The sequence below is a fragment of the Nicotiana tabacum genome, chromosome 6, assembly GCF_000715075.1.
Source record: "Nicotiana tabacum cultivar K326 chromosome 6, ASM71507v2, whole genome shotgun sequence".
Taxonomy (NCBI): domain Eukaryota; kingdom Viridiplantae; phylum Streptophyta; class Magnoliopsida; order Solanales; family Solanaceae; genus Nicotiana; species Nicotiana tabacum.
Window position 1 is genome coordinate 123,694,433 of NC_134085.1, and position 18,746 is coordinate 123,713,178.

An 18,746-nucleotide genomic window follows, 5' to 3' on the forward strand; every position below is an offset into this window, starting at 1 on the left:
ATTTAAAAATACAGGGTCCAATTTTATGCATATAGAACATAATTAAATCTTAAAAGGGCTAATATTGCAATTATATGCAATTTAGCTTTAAAAACACTAAATGTAATTATAAAAATATATAATAATTACCTTATCCATATTTTTGCATAAATATAAAAATCCAATAGATGAATTATCAAAACAATAATTTTGAAAATAATTATTGGGGATATTATGGATAAAAGGGGAGAAAATAAATCAATTTAAGACCTTAAAATTATGGAAAAAATAATAAAAACCTTGGACATGCTTATATATACATATATATGCTATTTTGAAGCTATTTGCATATTTAAAATATATAGGAAAAAATTGGGTATCAACACACAGTATCTTCGAAACAATTGAAGCAGATCTTAGTCGAGTATTCCGCCGTGACTTGGTCGGACGTCCACAACCGATAACCAATCAAAGATCAGGGACAAAGATGACCAACTAGGAGCCCCCTTGGGCTCGGTATATCCTAACAGGCTTCTGGAAAAGGAGTCAAAGCCGAAAAAAGAGAGATACCAACCATGCACTAAAGATAGAAAAAACTCCCCAAGGCGAAACATACCACGCAACAACCGGAGGATGGATCGAGGCTAGAATCCTTGGGGACTTGTCAGCAGGCCTGGTTCCGATAGGCACATAGGGCCGACAAAGGCACCTCGCTTGTTGGAATACAACTTCAACATTGACATTTCAGACATCGTATTCACTATCAGTAAAATCAGAGACAATAGGTGGTCAAGGCATGTACAATCAGATCCTTCATAAATGAACCATAACTTAGTGTGTGAATTTCACAATACGCACGGTCACAGGAACGAAGATCGTCGACAACTCCAGGAAGAAGTATCCCGACTACTCAGCAAAGGTCACCTCCGGGAATTCTTCAGCGACCGAGCCAAAAATCAGTTCCAGGAAAGAGAGGCGACCAAAAAGAGTGAAACAAATGAGCCACAATATGTCATCGACATGATCTTTGGAGCTATCGATGCTCCACAGGAACCCATGATCAGGAGAACGAAAAAATCCATCACAAGGGAAAAATGAACTCGGGGCTATATACCCGAGGATGCCCTCACATTCAGCGACGAAGACATCGAGGCTCTATCTGAGCCCCATAACAATGCACTGGTAATTTCTTTTTTCATAAATACATTTCAAATTAAACGTGTACTTGTGGATCCATGTAGCTCAGCCAATATTATCAGGTCGAGGGTGGTAGAGCAGCTCAGACTGCTTGACCAAATCGTGCCTGCCTCTTGAGTCGTCAACGGGTTTAACATGGCGAGCGAAACAACGAAAGGGGAAATTACCCTCCCAGTCAACGTGGCCGGCACAACCCAAAATGCCAAATTCCACATCATCGAAGAAGACATGAGGTACAACACCTTATTCGGAAGTCCATGGATACACTGCATGAGAGCAGTACCATCCACCCTCCATCAAATGATGAAATTCCTAACAAAAGATGGGATAAAAACTATCTATGGGGAACAACATGCGGCAAAAGAGATGTTCACGGTGCACGATGTGGCACCGACACCAATACCTCCACCATCGAATGAGTCAAAAGACAAGCAAACAATAAATTAGTGATAACAATCTACGTTCTCGGCTATGCCCGACCAAACAAAATGAATGACCGTACCGAGTCCTCATAACAAACGATTGAATCACATCGAGGTTCGAAGCGCCGTCAAAACTAAAGTATGATCATCTCCCTTTTTCAGTTACATTTTATACTAACCGAAGTGCAGGTATCCAATCGAAATGGTCGAAGCGCTTTCCAACTCGAAGGCCTTAGGTTCCAAAAGCATACGTTGCACTCTTTTCCTCCGATCGGGTTTATATCCCAAGAAGGATTTTACCGGCAAGGTCTTAACGAGGCAACATCTATATGCTACCTAAGGAAGACTCAACAATTATTCAAGGCTCCTTTTCCATTAACTTCGAATACTAGGGGGCATCCCCTCCCCCGGAAGAACACCTCATTGGAGAAGCCAAGATGCGCTAAAAAGGGTCTCTATAGGAAAATGATGTACGAGGCCAAACGGTCGAACGAACCATGTCCGTATAGAATAATTGATCCCTTAACAGCAAAAACATGTATATTTGTACCAAGTAATTGAAGAATACTTTCCCCTTCGCCAAAACATTTCGCATCTCTAAGGAGTTCGGTATTTTTTGCAAAAACGGCTCTAGAGCCATAAATGTCCCGAACACTTGGGGACTGGCATCAAAAACTTGAAGCTATGCCCTCAATGAGGCAGCATTAAGATTACAAAAATGGCTCCAGAAGCCAAAAATGTCCTGAACACTCGGGGACTAGCATCGAAAACTCAAGGCCAAAGGAACACCTGGTCGGAAACTCCGAACTCGTAAGCCCTCAATGAGGCAATACCAAGTTTACAAGGAATGGCTCCCGAGCGAAGAAACTTTTGATGACGCAGGGACTGCCGCCAATTGCCACCCCCATTGAATTATCAAAAAACTCGAGTTCATAAGACCCCGTGTGGGCAGTCTCGGTCTCGTAAGACCTATATATGGCAACAACAATATATGTAAGACCTCAAGCAAGGCATGAACCACACTTCTACCAAGTGACCAAAACTGTAAGACCTCAAGCAAGGCATGAACCATACTTGTACCAACTAACCAAAACTGTAAGACCTCAAAGGCATGTAAAAATTTGTAAGCCCTTACAAAAGGCATAATCCCGATCTTAAAGTTAAGGCTATATATCGAACTTGTAAGACCCCTAAAAAGGCATATCCTTGATATAGACGCCAAAACTACTTCACTCGGGGGCTGAAAGGCTCCGGCCAAACACAATGACTATGGTTACAAGGTTGTGCCAGTCAAACTAACGTGACTTGGGGACACCCGACTATCGCTATAAAATCACAGGCCTTCAATTACTTCGAAAAGAACCGGTTAAACAGGCTACCCTCGACATAGGCAAAAGAGCTTCGACCATGTCAGCTCCAAACTATAGGCTTCGAAACACTCAAACACTGAGCAAAACCTCCCAAGGTGCTCGATCATTACCATATAACGACTCACAATCGAGGTTTCTATCGAACCGTCGAAAAGTCAGGAAAACACAATTTAAAAAGTCCTTAATGAGGGAAAAATAAAACCTATGTAAAAGGTCATACCGACAAAATGCGTAAGAGCCTAAGGGCCAACTTTAATTTCAAAAACATAAGGGTCATTGAGCTCGAGTCGAAACCAAACTCGGAGACTGAACCCGAAACAATTAACTAAATATGCCTAAGAGCAAAATCATAAGAGCTAAAACACCGGCTTATACTAAAAGGTCATACCAACCGAGGGCGTAAAAGCCTACGGGCTAGCCTAATGAGCCCCAATTCTATGAATCTGAGGATTTTCTTTAACTCGAAGACCAATTCATCTGGCTAACGGCTGACAAAGGGAAGTACATGAAAAATGAAACTGCGAGGTTTCCTCTTATACATATATAAGGAAAAAAAATGCAAAACTCCATTTATAGTGTTCTTTAAATGCACTATGCACAAATTCTGAAAAGAAAGGCCAAATCTGTATCCCCCTCGGGGACTATGGCCCGTCGATCTCTTTCTCACTATCTTCGACATCGGACAAAAGAAAATTAGCGTCATATCTATCCATCTTTCCCTGCTCTATCTCTTCCGAGAGATCGAAGCCCCTGGCATGGATCTCCTCGAGGGTTTCCTTCCGAGATTTATACATGACATACTCATTGCACCTACTCTCCCAGTCGCGGGCCCTTCTCAGCTCAGTTCGAGCGTCGGTAGAATCTCGCAAATAGGCGGCCACTTTTCTATTAGCCTTGGTTCTGTTCTCTTCGGCTTCAGCCCGAGCATCTACAACCTCGGCCTTCATCTTTAGATGCTTGGACTCGAGCCCCGCAAACATGCTCGCTCGGATTGAACTATTTGCACGAGCATTCTAGAGTTGCACTTCGAGGGCGGAAGCCTTGTCCAAAACATCCTTTTTGGCCATAACTTGGGCATCTGCCTGAGCCTTTAGCTCGTTACACTCACATTTAACCCGGCCAACTTCGCTCCAAAGTCATTCCAGCTCCCCCGCCTTATTCTTCAACTAGAATATCAGAGTATTAATCTCCGAAAGTAGAAGGGGGAGCATACATCGACACGAAATGAAGGTTACTTGTCTTTCGAGATAGCTTTCATAGTTCTGACTTCGGTACGCCTCGTACCGCAGGTGGTCCAACTCATCTCCCCTCTTCTTACAAAGAAACCTGAGGGATTTCTCCCCATCCAATGATTTTCGCAACCTAGCTTCAAGACTAAGCAGCTCAGACTTGAGATTGTCAAAAGCCTGCAAAAAGGGAGCTCAATAAGAAAGCGAATGAACGAAACAAAAAAAAAGGGCTTGTGCCGATTACCAAAACTCACCACAGAATTGGGCCGCTGAGCTTCATCAAAAAACAAGCACACATTTAATGGCTTGGCCTCATCGGTCTCAGTAAAACAACTCCCGATGGGAGCGCGACCAACTGATGCCCTAGTCGATTCGCTCGGCCCTTGTCCTCGAATGTCCTTCAAAGTACCTTTGACGGGAAAGTGAGACGACGATAAGAAATAAATAGTTTTTCCAAAAATAGAGGACTCAGAGGCTGTAGGATTGTCGGCATGTCCCTTTTGGCCCTCCAAGCAGGGCTTGCTTCAATGCGAGCATCCTCGCCCTTAGAAGTTTCCTTCTGTTTGTTATCAAACCTCGGTCCTGAGGTTGGAAATCTTTCCTCCTCCTCAAGTAGCAATGGCCTCATCTCGGAAAAACCTCCAACACCTGCGGCGATAGAGTTAGTGCGCTAAAAAGAAAGTACCTTTCTGAAGAAACGAGCCACTAAGCACCTACCATGATGATTAGCCTCCCATCTCCCCTTGGAAAGGTCTTGCCATTTGCACTTATCATAAGTCGAGCAAGCTGCCAACTTACGAGACCATTCAGCCAGGTCAGGAACCTCGTTCGGCAGTCAAGGAATCGCTAAATAAAATAAAATGAAAAACATCTTTACGGAGCCCGCCTCCACTGTGGACAAAGTAATAAAAACACAAGTGTACCACTTACGTGTGAAATTACATTTCTTAGGAAATGGCAGAAACTCTCCATGGATAATATCGACTGCCTGTGCTCGAACAAATCAGCTGATCTATCCTTGGTCCTCATCCACTTTGACGTTAACGGCAAGGGACCGGGTGGATCGATGTTGCAGAGTAATCAAGCCCCAGTAATGCAAAGGCCGATATAACCTAACGATATGGCTAAGGGTGAATTCGATCTCGATCTTATCCGCAAAGTACCTTATCATCAGCACTATCTTCCAAAGGGATGGGTTGAGCCTGCGCCAAGGTGACCTGATACCTTCTACAAAACTCGAGCACGACCCTGTCACAAGGGCCCAATGTAAAGGGGTACGTATACACGTTAAAAAACCCCTCGACATGGGTCATAATGCTCTCCTCCGGGGAAGGCACCTGCAACACCACCTCTTTCCTCCATCTGCAGTCTTTTTTGGCTGCCTCGAGATGTTCATCCCCTATTGAAGAGATAAATCTCGGTGCATGTCCTGGTAGCCCAGAACATTGGGATGTTTATCCAACAAAAAGTCCATATTCGAGACAAAGCACCTCGATGCTAGCTCACTGGACGCCAACAGTGTACCACCGATCGAGTAGGAACCTAGGGAAGAACCCTCATTTTCTTGACAAGCGGACACGGGAACAGTATCCATGGCAATAGTAAAATAAAGAAAGGGGAAATGATAAGACTTAGGCGAAATCTTTGATGTAAAGGGTAGTTGGCACAAGAAAGGGGAACCTTATAAAGGAGATAGTTGCTCAATACAACAGTATCATTAATTAAGGGGAAAACAAGCACATATATAGGGCAGATGGAGACTATTCACCTGCTTTAGAGATCAACAGAATCTGGCCATGTCAGTATCCCTTTTTGGGAAGCGCACCGGTGGGATCACCTCGATCACTTCACAATTATGTCACGTAAATAACACTATTAAGCAAGCACTCGGAGGTCATCAGACCCCGAAAATGTTCTCCATTATAGGCATCGACCCAATGGAAACTATCAACCCAATTTTGAGATGCTGCCCGATCTCAAAGGCCTCGACCGCTCCAAGCATATGGCCCGAAGAGCCAACATCAGAATTCAAAGGTAAAACATCGAAACATAGAATGCGAAATGCTCAAACTGGAAAATTTGTCATACTTCCAAAAGCACATTTACAATATAGGAGTATTTACAAAGCCCTTCCCCTAAGAATTTCTTGCAGAAAATGGGAAAAAGAGACGACCTAAATCTACTCTTCACCCCCACTACCCTCGGAGTCATCATCGGAGTCCTCATCTGAAGTGGCTGAAAGAATAGATTTTTCCTCCAAGATTTGGGATTTCTCGAACTCGGCCGAAAGATCAGTGCCCTTATTGCTCACTTCCTCAAGAGCCTGCCTCCTCGCTTGCAACCAAGCATAAGCAACTGCCCGAGTCAACTTATGCTTGGCCTTCGCTAAAATTTCTTGAGGTTTCTCGTTCACAGTGGTAGCATCTTCCTTATACGAGGACGCCTTTTCTTTTGCCATAGGCTTAGCCGATGATAATGTGTCATCCTCCTCCTTGGCACTCTGCAGAAGCTCCCAGGTCGATGATAGCTCCGTCAGCAGATGGTCCCTCTCCGAGGCCACGACCCTATGTTGCCCCCTTAAATCGATGGCCTCTACATCCATGGCGATTGCCTCCCCTCGAAGTTGCTCCACGAGGGCATTCTTTTGCCTGACTTGTAAGGGAAAGAAAATTGGTAAAACACCAAGTTACAAGGACAAAGGGCGGCTTTGCAAACACAATATTACATGCTCATCAAGTTTATCTTTTTCTTGGCACACTCCTTCCAACCTCGCCTGGAGCCCACTCAGCTCCTCCTCCTCTCGGGCAGAAGAGGTCTCCAACTCATTTAACCCCGAGGTAAGACCCTCGACCTCCTTACTATGATCGTCTCACAGCTTAGAGATAGCGTGGTCGTACATTCTCTTGGCCTAAAACAAAACAAAAGAGTCAGAAAAATAGGGCGAAATACTTAAAGCTCTAAAGGTATGCATAGAAAGGTTATCACCTGCTGATGGAGCCTCTCCGCCTCCTCAATAGCATTGGGAGCATCGAGATCAATGTCTTGACCAATGCTATCGAGGAAGTTATCAAGATCATCTCGCCCTTTGAGAGGACCCCTATGTTGGTAGCCTTTGGGTCCTGAGCATCCCTGAATTCCCTGAGCGAGAATCGAGGACTCAAATTAAGGCCACCGAGGGCTTCGATATCGCCAAGGGGAAAATTCTGTACCCAATAAGCTCAAGGCCCAAACCCTTTGGAGCCAGCAACATTGGTCTCCTCGATAGGGACTGCACCACATCCTGCCAGAGACTCAAGAACCGTGTTCGCACCCTCCTCGAGGGTCTCCATGACATGGGATCAACCTGAATTGACCGTTCCCAATTCAGTTGCCTTTGGCCCAGCCGCCTGCAGGACATCCGTGCCTGACCTTATCCTTTGTAGGAAACGGTACTCATCATCATCGTTGTCTTCATCCCCAATACTGGGACTTTCCCCGGAAGTTGAAGTAGAGGTCCTGGCAGGAGCTCGAGGCCTGTGTGATTTAGGATTTTTTGCCACATGAGACTCAACAACCGCCTTTTTCTTCCTCTTCTTGCCCTTATCAGGCTTCAGAGCCTCTTCCTCGCCGATGGGAGGCGGTATCATCAGCACTTCATCGCCAAGGCCTGCGCAGGCATTATAATCAAAACATGCCAACACAAAAGAGGAATTGGAATGTGGTATAGGTGACAACAAAAAGTCATACCATGATTCTTGGATGACCATCGCATTTTAGCCAAGTCGGGCCAATCTCGCTCGAGAAAAGGGAACGAAGCATCCAATTTCCTAATCCATCCCGGCAGATCCTGGACCACTTCAGCAAACCAAACGGTAGCTACATAAACGAAGGGGATATAATTTTTTGGACGGAAGGTAAGAAGATAGTAAAGCATGTTTGAATGAAAGGTACTTACGCTTCGTACTCCACTCCTCCGGGAATGGCATCCTTTCGGTCGGGATGATGTCCGAGGCCCACATTCGGACAAACCTGCTCATCTACCCTCGATCCTTGTTCTCATAAATGCTTGAGAAAAATAGCTTCATAGACTGAGGGTGAAGCTTAATCAAACCTCGATAAAGTCGAGGGATATATAATCTAATCAAATAGTTAAGGGTAAAGGTCATACCCACGACCTTGTTGGAGAAATAACAAAGCATGTAGACTATCCTCCAGAAAGATTGATAGATTTGGCCAAGCGTCACTTGATACTTGTCACAAAAGTCAAGAATAATTGGATCTATCGCCGGGGAAGAAGGGTTTGAAGAATCGATGGGACCCAAAGTGGATGGGTATGTATATACATAAAGGAAGACAACCTTGTGGTCCGTTATGCTGTCATTAGAATGAGGGATATCAACCAACACTGTCTCCTCCCATTGACAGTGTTCTTTAACTTTTTCTATAATGGTGATGGCGGTAATATACCGGGACATGTGTTTGCATTGGCCTAGTATAGATGAGGGTCTCTTGATGGAAAAATCGTTCACCGTGTTGAACTCGGTAGGGGTACACTATTCAACAGTGGGTGTCACTTTGGGTTTGGCTTTGGATGTTTGAGAGGAAGAGGCATCATCCTCTTTTCGAGGCACTGTTTTAGAGGTTCTAGCCATGGTGGTGGAAAGACCTTTATGAGAAAGTAACTAAGGAATCAAGAACGGAAGAAGGAAGAATATGAAAGGGGATAGCCTTGGCTCTGAAAGCTTGAAGATGTTGTAAAAGTGTGAATTATTAAACGATTGAGGTATTTATAGAAGCCATATGGGCAGCGAAAAGGACGAACCAATAGCATTCCATGGGCTTCTCGATAGTCATGTTGACGATGACCCTTGTGCAGTTTTTGAGTTATAGTATTTTATGCTCTAGTAGGCTGACATCATGATAATATCGCTTAAGAGTAGGAGTTCAAAACCATTTCGTATCACTTTATTCTAGTTAACGCGGGGACTATCTATATACGGTAGAAATCAGTAGTTCGATTTTACGATCATCAAGGTATCTCGAGGGTTCCCAGTGATCGACCTCGAGTGTTCTCAGTGAACGACTTCGAGGTAGTGTAAGCAAAGACCAGCCTCGAGGCAGTGTAAATCAGTGGTTTCGGTGGATCGATGTGAGGTTCCCAATGCATGTGACTAGATCTAACAAAGTCTACTAGGCTAGTCCAAACCCGTATCATGGCATTAAATGGCTGTACCAGCCCCATATCTTTGTAATAAATGCATTTGTACAATGTTGGATTTTCCCCACATATATAAAGGGGATCCTTGTTATTTCGTAGGACATTTGATACTCAATATTGAATATTCAAGAACATTCTCTCTGCTTCATAATATATTCTCTTGATTTCATTACTTACATTTATTGATTATATTCATAGTGTTCTATTTATTGTTCTACATTTATTACTCATCATTGATCATAAAGAGCCACCATCGTAGCTCTCATAACTACTAATCCTCCCTCGATTTCCCCATGCCGGACATCCAACTCGACCTCGAGGACCCGTATACGTCAGATCAAGGCCGCGATTCCCGACCATTCGGTCTGGTCATTACATTATCTACAAGCTCTTATCTTATTTTCTAGTCTTTCATTTAGCATCCATTGTCTATCAACTAGCATAAAAACAGATAACATATTTTTAGAACCACACAATAAAATCTAATTGTAATTACCATTTTCAAGGTAAACACAATCCATTCACCAATTTGGGTTACCTTAAGCCCAGTCGGATCTTGATATCCCAACCTTCTCTTAACTATACCTGTTAGCCCCCATAGGGCATAACTGAAATGGGTGTGTCCAATTATACATACCTCCGTTATTGTTGAATATAACTCAAAAAGGTTATGTTCCTCTACCTGAATTATAAACATTGTTAACCTTCATTAACTGGGCACCCCGTACCCTTCTTCATCTTGCTTCTTTTGTTTGTCGAAACTTGTATTTATCTTCTTAATCTTTCATTGTGTTTCACAATAAAGGTGGATAGGCATTCTTTCCTTAAGGCTTCCTATTAGGAAGCTTACACCTTTCAGTACATCATAGGCATCATACAAAAAGCGAATTCCTCTGACTCAACTCTTCCACAGCTATCTCTCTTTCCAACCTTCTTTCCGAATGTAGGTATCATTTTATTGCGAATAAAATAGAATTTCGGAATTTGATTTCTTATAAGTGAGATCTACCACACAATCTAGAGTGAGAAGAAAGAGTGACAGTTCTAAATGCCCTGTAGCCTCTTGCTTATAAGTGTGGTGCACGACACACCCATAAACAAGACTCTACTAGACACAGCTTATAGACTCCGTAGGACAGAACTGCTCTGATACCACTTTTGTCACGACCCAAACCAATTGCCCGCCACAGGCACCCGGTACCTTACTCAACCGAGTACCAACATAACGTATTATTTCGTATTATACTATTATAGATAACTGAGCCAGAGAGGCTGCCCTGAAATATGTGGAATACAATGTGTTATACAAACTTATACATAAGACATATGGGCCTCTAAGACCAAAATAACCACTCGTACATTGAATATAGGCCGACAAGGCTATACAATCTTTTACTTATATGACATATGTCTACGAGCCTCTAAGGATACATAATTGTCTTAAAGGTCAAGACCGATCCCCGCCATACCAAACAATACACATCTAAATCATACTGACCAAACGAGCAACTCCGAAGCAAGTGGAGCCCACCAACATCTTCTACTGAGTTGATAGCCTACTTGGAGGGCTCTCGACCTGTCTATCGGGACATGTGGGCATGAACGCAACATCCCTAGGTAAATGGACGTCATTACGAATAATGTACCGAGTATGTAAGGCACATAATAGGCATGAAAGAAATATAGAGTAAATGACTCAACCTGTAAGTCTGGAAAAACTTTGTAACTCATGAAATAATTATAGTGTCATGCATATGCGTATGAGTGTCATGTCGTGCATAGGTACATGTTTCATAACATCATCAGCCTCTGAGGGCGTCCCATCATATCATCTCGGCCACTATAGGCAAAATCATCAATGTATACCAGCTGATCAGGTGGTGGTGCATATATAATGCCGTAACCTTTTTCCCATATCCGGTGGTGCATATATAACTTCATAACTTTTCCCATATATCTATGCGTATATAATGCCATCTGATCATTGGTAAATATACATGAATGCAATGCATGAAAAGTATGTTAATAAAATCTTTCGGGGTGTCATAAGACCATTCCACATACAGACATTAGGCCCGATCCACATATAGCCATAATGCCTGCTACGGTGTGCAGCCTGATCCATATATAGCCATAAGGTGTGTTACGACATGCAGCCCGATCCACAAATCTCACTCAAAACATGTCTCTCAAGCCCAACTCAGTCATCAATATCTCTCGTCTATCGGGCTCACAAATCTCATGCCAATCAACCCAAACAATGATAACATGTTGTGACAACAAAGGATAATTAAGACTGAGATATGATATGCAAATGAATGACTATGACTGAGTATGTAATTACAATTTATGCAAATAACTAAATAGTAGATATGACCTCAGTGGGTCCTAACAGGATAATCATAAAGCCTAAAAATGGTTTGTAACATGGATCACAACTCAATTACTCTAGCACGGAAAACTTTTATGGATAAAAAAATTAGGTAACTATACAATACCACAGCATCAACCGAGTCATAATTCATACGGTGTACACCCACATGCTCATGACATAGCATGTGCGTCACCTCAATACAAAACACATAACACGTATGATACCAAAGAAATAAACCCAACCGATAAAGGTCGAATCTTTAATCAGAAGCCCAAAATTAACCAAAAAGTCAAACCCAGACCTGCACCTCAAAACTCGGCGGAACTCAAAAAAATTCGTCAACATATTCAATTACGAGTGCAACAATACAAGTTTCACTTAAATCCGACTCCGAATCGATGTTCAAAACCCAAAAACTTACTTTATAAAATTTTAGACAAAAACCCCAAATTTCACTTTGAAATCATCAGTCAAATGCCAAAAATAAAGTTTTATTTGTTAAATATAACCAAACTTGAGTATAGAACATTTACCCCAATCCATGTAGTAAAAATCACCTCCAAAATTGCTCAAATCCTAGCTCCCTAACTCAAAATATGACCAAATGAAGAAACCCTCTATATTATATACTTTTGCCCAATTGTTCTGCCTCGTTTATTATGCTAGACAATCCCAAAATTCGTTTTTGGTACCTTCAATAGCTTCCTTGTGAAATTCCAGTCAAGTTAGGCATTTGAATCACTCCATTTGACCTTATAATGAAGGGGATATGTTGTTTTCGATATTTGGAAATGGTGCAGATTTTTAAATACAAATTGGTCCATGTCCAATCCACACTCAATAGTGAGTGAAAATGGCTGTTGAAAGAATAGTACCCAACTAGAGCCGGGATCAATTTTTACAATAAAATCATATAAAAGAGTAAACAACAAAATATCTAGTCAAGCTCAACAGTTTTAAAACCAGTCTCTTCATATAGCTTTAGTTTCAATTAATATACTTTGAAATCATTTACTAGCAGTTTTCAATAGAGGCTCATTATAAAAGAAGAGTGAAATCAGCAAAAATATCATAATTAGGCCCCTCGGGAAAGGTATCACTCATAAATATAGCCTCTTGGCAAGCCTCTCTGTCACTCGTGACTCAGCTCTCGTCACTCAGTAATCACACTCAGCACTCAGGCTCAATAACATCTCATAATAGTAATAATTAAAATAACTACTGCGGCGTGCAGCCCGATGCATAGTTTATAGTCGACTAAGCTCACTAGAGGTGTACAGACTCCGGAGGGGCTCCTACAACTCAAGCGTCATATCACTGTGGCGCGCAACCCGATCCAATATATATATATATATATATATATATATATATATATATATATATATATATACACACACACATACATATATATATCGCTGCGGGGCACAGCTTGATCGATAATATATACATATAATATTGCTGCGGCGTGTAGCCCGATCCATAATATTTATAATCCTCACCATTAGGTCCTAAACCTCTCTCAGTCATTAACCCCACAGCCACTCGGGCATAACAGTGGAAATCCAGGAACTCAGTCCAAACAGTTCTCATATTTTAAGAAATAGAGCGATAAACCAATTTTGAACAATAAACAGGTAAAACATGACTGAGGATATGCTTTCAAACAAATAGAGTGAGGAAAATAGTAAAAATGCCCTAAGGGTCTCAACAGGTTGGCACAAGGCCCCAAACATGGTATATAACCCATAATACAGTATAGTTTCTAAAATATGGGATATCATAAGATTTCAAATCAGGTACGCGGCATAATAGTCACTATGGGATGGACCAAGTCACATTCCCTACAAGTGCGGGCCCACACGCTCATCACCTAGCATGTGCGTCACCTCATTTATCAAAACAATTCAAAATACCGGGGTTTTGTACCCTCAGTTCCAGATTTACAATGGTTACTTACCTCAAACTGGATGAAATACTACTCCGCAAGGCCTTTACCTCTCGCGTCAACCTCAACTCACACAGAATCTACCCAAAATCAGAATCATGACCTTAGAATAGGCTAAGGGATCGAAGCCCAAGCGAAAATAATCAATTTATACCAAAAGTCCCGAAATTGGTCCAACCCGACCCCCGGGCCGACATCTCAAAATTCGATAAAAGTCATATCAACGGAATCCTTATCCTCCAACGAGTTCATACATACCAAGAATACCAAAGTCCGACCACAAATGTCCCCTCAAATCCCTAGATTAAAGCCTCAAGTTTCCAAGCCCTAACTCCCCAATTTAGGCTTCAAATCCCTCAAATTTCATGTTTAATTAGGTAGAAATAACAATAGGATCGAGTATTAAGTCCAAAATTATTACCTCCAATAAGTTCTCTTTGATTCCCTTTTCAATCTCTCTCAAGAAGCTCCAAAACTGAGTAAAAAAACGGTAAACTTGGGCCAAAATGCACGAAAATGGCCATTTAAACATTCTGCCCAGCGATTTGAAATCCTTCTTCGCAAACGAGATGCTTCAGCCTCTCGAACCTTTGCGAACGCGATATATCCATCGCGAACGCGGTGAACAATGACCCGACCCTTCGCAAATGCGGGACGCACATCGCGAAAGCGAAGGACAATGATCCTGCCTCACACCCCAACCATTTGCGAACGTGAGAGTCCACTCGCGAACGCGAAGCACAATTTGTCTGCAACACTACATCAGATTTTCTGCAATCCTTTTTGACTTGAAATGATCCGTTCAACCACCTGAAACTCACCCAATGCCCCCGGGACCTCAACCAAACATTCCAACATATCCAATAACATCATTCAAACTTGTTCCAATCTTTGGATCACTCAAAACAACATCAAAACACACAATTGCATCGAATTTAAGCCTAAGAATTCCAAAATCTTCGAAATTCCACTTTCGATCAAAAAGTCTATCAAACCACGTCTGAATGGCCTGAAATTTTGCACACACATACCAAATGACACAATGGACCTACTGCAACTCCCGGAATCCCATTCCGACCTGTATATCAAAATCTCACCTATCAACCGAAAAACGCCAAAATTCCAATTTCGCCAATTCAAGCCTAAATCAACTCCGGACCTCCAAAACACATTCCGATCAAGTTAATAAGCCCAAATCACCTCCCAAAGCTATCCAAATCATTGGAACTCACATCTGAGCCCTTTATCCCAATGTTGACTTTTCGAACTTAAGCCTACTCAGTTAACCCTACCAAAACCTCTCCAAATCTGAACCAGTTAACCCGATAACATATAATATAGCTGAATAGAATAATAAGAAGTACAAATGGGGAGAACGGAGCGGTAGTTCATGAAACGACCGACCTGGTCATTACAAATAATAATAATAATAATCATAATAATAATAATAATAATATAATCATGAGAGACAGTTATACATTTATGAGAATATGAATTGAATAATAAATATATCTACTATACAATAAAAATATTAATTGAAGCCAGGATCTCAACACCTTTTTACTATACATGTAAAAAAAATATTTTATATTTCTATATTATACATTTTTAGTTAGTTAACTCACAAATAACCTCTTTCTGGTTTTTTCAAATAGTAATTAAAATAAGAAATATTTTTAGAATAGATAAACCAATCTCTTTGAGTTCGGCATCATTCTATACTATTATTTGATAGAGTATGAGTTTAAATTATGTACATATTAGATGAATACCCTATAAGAATTGCTGGTATAACTCTAGGACAGAACTTGTCATGCAATTAGGACTAGATGCATAGGGCATGCATCTAAATACTCACAGGTGTTGTAGTGAGAGAGAATGCAAATAAAGCATTTCAAAGGGGGTATGGTACCCTATGTAACGACCCGAACGGTAGTTTCATGAGTTTCCGCTTTGTTTCCCTTATTTATTCTTATTTATGTGTTGTTCAACTTCATTTCATTGTATCATGCCAGTTGGTTTGGGTTTGGAGTAGTTTTGAAATGTTACGAGACACTTAGTCTCTTAAGTTGGCCATTTAGTTAGAAAAGACAACTAGAAGTTTACTTGTATGTAAACGGTCTCGGAATGTAGTTTTTATGGTTTAGATAACTTTGTGAGGTTATTTGGGACTTAGTAGCGTGATCGGAATATAATTTGGAGGTTTGTGGTAGATTTAGGCTTGAATTGACGAAATTTGGAATTTTGGCGTTTTCCGGTTGGTAGTAGAGATTTTGATATATGGGTCGGAATAGATTTCTGAAAATTGGAGTTGGTCCGTTGTGTCATTTGGGACGTGTGTACAAAATTTCAGGTCATTCGGCCAAGGTTTGATAGACTTTTGATCGAAAGCGGAAATTTGGAAGTTTTGGAAACCTTAGGCTTGAATCCGATGGTGTTTTGATGATTTGATATTGTTTTGAGTGTTCTGAAGGATGGTATTAGTTTGAATAGTGTTATGTTATGATGATAGGATATAATTTAATATTTTTATCGCTTATTACACTCTAATTTACTGCACTTTAATTGGGTTTGATCTTTAATCGCTAGTGTTTTGCACTAAATATTTGTTTTATGCCTTGAAGGAGTGGTTCCTTGCTATGTAGATATTATGGAATGAATTCAAGTGATCTTGGAGCTTTGAAGTCTGAGTAAAAGCCCAAGGAATTAAGCCGGCATCGTGTTCGGGGATCAACGGATGATAGTTAAGAACGAAACGGAGAATCGAGTGGGCATACAGCGCATTGTCTAGTAAAATGCACATACATTTTCGCTCAGAACTCCGTTTGGGACCCACAATATATTCTTGCAAAGATTTTTGAAAGGGTACAACTTTTATGTTTTTTATTTTCGCAAATTCTCAATACCATGCCGCATGGGGCGCTGCAGGGTGCGGCACAGCAGTGTAAAAGCTGGCCTAAAAAGAAAATGCAAGACTGTTGATAATCTCCACTAGAGCGATGCAGGGTGCGGTGCGCCTGTACAAATGTTACAGAGCAAGAGTCCTATTTCATGATGGAAAGGGTGTTTCATCTGGGCCCGACCCTACTTGGTATAAATACATATAAAAACGCTATTTTGAGGACTTTTGACACATCTTAGACCTAGGGAGACTATTTTTGAAAGGGAGAAGACGATGGGAGCATTCTTTGGAGGAGGAAATCATCGAGTTATTCATTTCTTCATCTTTGCTTTGTAATTTATTTATGAAAAATTCTTGGAAAATTGTGCTACGAACATTAGTGACTAAGCACTCTAGTTTCTAGGGTTGTGGTTGACATGATTATTAATGTTTATTAAATACATCTCTGTTAATTCGGATTATCATCTTGTGGTTGTATCTTTAATTCTAGTTTTAATTTATGAATTGTTGTATCTACCAATTCACCCTACTATCTATGCTATGCTTAGGAAAGACATGTTTAGATTAGAGTAGAATTAGAGAGAGCTTGTTTTTGAACCTGTGGCTCGGGAAAAATTTCGCGGTTAGGATAGGAATTAAACGATCTGGTTAATTAGCAACCATAGATAATCTGGATTAACGAGTGTGATTATTGAACTTAATACGATTAATAAACCAACCACAACCCTAGAATTTTCATCTCCTCTGAATTAAAGTCTCATAATACCCATTTGCATTCTTGTTGATTTAGTTGATATTTGTTTAATTTCCGCAATAGTAGACTAATAGAAGAACATCACTCTTGATTATCTTGAAAAATTAATTGATTTTAGTTTGCTTAGTTAATGATCAATCTAAGTCTCTGTGGGTTCGACATCTAACTTTCGAGTTACTTTATTACTTGACAACTACGTATACTTGCGTGTGTTTGGTCCCAACAAGTTTTTGGCGCAGTTGCTGTGGACTTAGTTATTGATTGTTTAGTTAAGTTAAGCTTTTATTCCTTATTTGTTAAAGTTTTAATTTTTTTAGCTTTCTTTATTTATGATAACGCAGGCTGTTCTCTTGAATGCGGAGGAGTAGAAGCACAAACATTCTCCTTCTTTTTGATCCTGAAATCGAACGAACACTTCATAGAGTGAGGAGGGAAGTGGAAGCTAGAACTAGAATTGAAAGAGAGTTGGACATTGTAGTTCAACCACAATTAATAGAGATGGCAGGTAATGAAGAGCATCTGGTGATAGAAGCCGCAAGGCCCAATCTGGCTCTTTTGACTGACTCTAAACTTAAACAGTACATGGTAATCCACAGGGCAATATGTAGGTCTATCTCATGAAGACCCGCAAAGGCACATTCAGAACTTCCTGGAAATTATAGACTATTACAATTATCTGAACATTTCCAAGAACTATATCAGGCTAACACTGTTTCCCTTTTCATTGATGGGGGAAGCTAAGGAATGGTTGCAAAAGGAGCCCGCAAACTCAATCAACACTTGGGATGATCTAGCAAGGAAATTCGTAATCAACTTGTTTCCCACTAAGAAGACAAAGTCGCTAAGGAGCCAGATTTTTGGGTTTCAACAATGAGATGGCGAGACTCTTCGTCAAGCTTGGGAAAGATACAAGAAGCTACTTAGAGACTGCCCATATCATTGTCAGACTAATGAGGTATTGGGTCACGCTTTCGTTGATGGGTTGGACGAGGCAACAAAGATGAATCTTGGCTCAGCATGTGGGGGTAGTTGCATGGCAAAAGCGTATAGTGAGATCCAGATCTTGCTAAACAATTTCACTGCTAATGATAATAATTATCAAGGAGATGAGAAACCAGGAAGAGCACTTAAACAAAAGGCATCAAGCATGATTAAGCATGATGATTTCTCAGCCATGAGGCCAGATATAGCGAGATTAGCAAATTAGATAAATAAAATGACAATGCACCAAGCACAATAGATGAAACATGTGCAACGGATTTCTACTTACTACGAGTTATGTGGTGAAGGTCACAAAAGTGACATATGCCCTGTGAATCCTGAATCCATCTACTATATGGGGCAACAAGCTAGAGGGTCGATGAATCAAAATGCTCA

The 18,746-nt window shown here is 41.1% G+C and overlaps 1 non-coding gene across 1 annotated transcript; it reads right to left on the reverse strand.

Annotated features, from left to right (window-relative positions):
- Window positions 1-18,207: 18,207 nt before the first annotated feature.
- On the reverse strand, window positions 18,208-18,314 carry LOC142182390 (small nucleolar RNA R71). The gene has a single exon (XR_012711225.1). It is a non-coding gene; the product is annotated as a small nucleolar RNA R71 (small nucleolar RNA).
- Window positions 18,315-18,746: the final 432 nt, after the last annotated feature.